General features: G+C 43.1%; 1 protein-coding gene across 1 annotated transcript in view; it reads right to left on the reverse strand.

The window, feature by feature from the left end:
- Nucleotides 1–2,500, reverse strand: part of LOC125047612 (transcription cofactor vestigial-like protein 3) — an 80,218-nt gene that overhangs the window by 28,051 nt on the left and 49,667 nt on the right. The window lies entirely within an intron of this gene.

A 2,500-nucleotide genomic window follows, 5' to 3' on the forward strand; every position in this document is an offset into this window, starting at 1 on the left:
CTACTTTTCTCTTATTCTTCTATTTCTTCTTTTCCTATATGCTCGTATCTTCCATCGATAAGGTTGGCCATTCTCTCTCTCCTTCTCCTCTCTCTCTCTCTCTCTCTCTCTCTCTCTCTCTCTCTCTCTCTCTCTCTCTCTCTCTCTCTCTCTCTCTCTCTCTCTCTCTCTTTCTCTTTCTCTCTTTTTCTCTCTATCTATCTATCATCTCTCATTTTCCTTATTCAGAAAAGAACTGAGCCCCAAACCCCCAACGCAGATTTATCTGTCTATTCCTCATGTATAAATGGGTGGTATTTCATCGTAGTCAAAGGGTATTATATCAAAGCTTTACGTCTTTAATTTTGCTGTACAAATTTTTAACTCTCGTGCTTCTCAATTTGCTTTGGAATTTAGCAGTGAAATTTATTGATTAATCATAATACGGGATTGTTTATCCTTGTTTTAGAACAAAAGAGTTTTTACTTGTTATATTTTCACTGTGTGGTTTAATTATCATTTCGTATTGTGTTCTTCGCTTAAAACCATCTGATATTTCTATTTAACTACAGAAGAATATATTGTTTTTGTTCATATATTTTTTTACATATAATTCATTTTTCATAAAGAATTAAAAAATCAGTTCTGAGGATTTTACACATAATCAATATAAACGTTACTGTTACTACCGGCTCAGTCATTATGTTATTAGCATTATCAATAAACAGCATAACCTTTATGAATGATTTTACTTCCATTCTAGTTATTATTACTATTACTTCTGTTCACAGTAATAACATTATTATTATCGATACCAGTCATTAATGTTCCTGTTATTAATTTCAGCATGAGAGTGGGAAGGCAGATCATTAATCAATGTTGCCTTAATTAAATGCGTGCGTGTGTGTGTGTTTGTGTGTGTGTGTGTGTGTGTGTGTGTGTGTTTGTGTGTGATGTGTGTTTGTGTGTGTGTGTGTGTGTGTGTGTGTGTGTTTGTGTGTGTGATGTGTGTGTGTGTTTGTGTGTGTGTGTGTGTGTTTGTGTGTGTGTGTGTGTGCCTGTGTGTGCGTGTGTGTATAAGTGAGTCAGTGTATATACCACCAATGTCTTTATTTTACCGTTGATAGTTTTATTACTACATTAATTTTGAAAGTCATGCAGTCACTAACATTTCGTAATATCTATCACCCTTACTATCATTATTATTATTTTTTTGTTTTATTTTTATTCATCGCTCGACCAAATCTCGCAACATATTTTTAAACAGAAAAAGGAAAAAAAGAAAAAAAAAAAAAGATGGATAGAACAGAAGGGGATGTATCCGATGCCCATAATTATTCAACAGACTCTGTGACATACGACCGGGATGCCATTCTAATGGGATTTTTAAAATGCCGATGTTAAGGATCCAAAAAGACGATCGAACTCCCTCTCTTCTGAGGTCCTTTTGTCCCCGATACATCACGCTTCGCTGCTCTCCCATCCATGTCTCTCTCTCTCTCTCTCTCTGTCTCTCTCTCTCTCTCTCTCTCTCTCTCTCTCTCTCCCTCCCTCTCTCTCTCTCTCTCTCCCGCCCGTCCGCCCGATGTCACCCGCCGCCATCTTGCCTTCGAACGCCCTCCCCCCCCCGGCCCCTTCCTCTTCCTCCCGTACCCCTTCACCTCCCCCCCTACCCCCCTGACCCAAGCGCTCCACCTGAAAAGCGCGTGCGTGACCCCTCCGCCTCTTTGATGGCTTCATAAATTCCAAATAGAGAGCAGGTGCGGCGGCAGCGGAGAGGACAGCGGCGGTGGCTGACGGCGGCAGCGGCGGCGGCGGCGGCGGCTGCGGCGGCGGCGGCCCGGGCATTGATGCGGCGGGACCCGGTTCCCACACCCAAGGCCGTTCCGCCAACACACCAACTTACGCGCGCATCGCCAGGATTCCCGGGGCTTGTCCGCCGACCCGCCGCTGCATACTGATTGGTCGGCCGAGTCAGAGCTACCAACTTCGGCGACTTCGAGGAGAGGCAGACGAAGAAAAAGAAAACGAAAAGAGGCGAAGAAAACAAACGCAACGAAAGAACAGAAAGAGAAAACTAAATTAAAGGAAAAAAGGAGAGACAGAGAGAGAGAAATAGATCTTCCTTCCCCCCGCGTAGTAAGGTTAAACGATTCGATTTCTCGCGGACAGTATGTTGATGTTCCCCGCGGGACGATAGGAGAGCGGTCGCATGCGGCGAGATATCATGATAGAGTGCGTGATTAGGGGCTCACTTCACATGGCATTCGGAGAAGCCCTTATCTTCGCCGCAGACAGGTGATTGGCCCACGATAAGCGATGCTATCTACGTTATATTGCCCAATTACATATTTAGTCATTTTTTCTTCTTTAATTCCGCTCCTAAACTGATCGGGAGAGTTTACTGAAGAAAGGACTAATCACTTACAGTATCTTTTCACCTGGTTGGGTTACATGTTAATAAGCAACGTTATCTGAGGTTATTACACTTAAATGAATTTTCACTGTCTCTGTCCCCCCC

This window comes from Penaeus chinensis, chromosome 41 (assembly GCF_019202785.1).
Source record: "Penaeus chinensis breed Huanghai No. 1 chromosome 41, ASM1920278v2, whole genome shotgun sequence".
NCBI classification, from domain to species: Eukaryota; Metazoa; Arthropoda; class Malacostraca; order Decapoda; family Penaeidae; genus Penaeus; species Penaeus chinensis.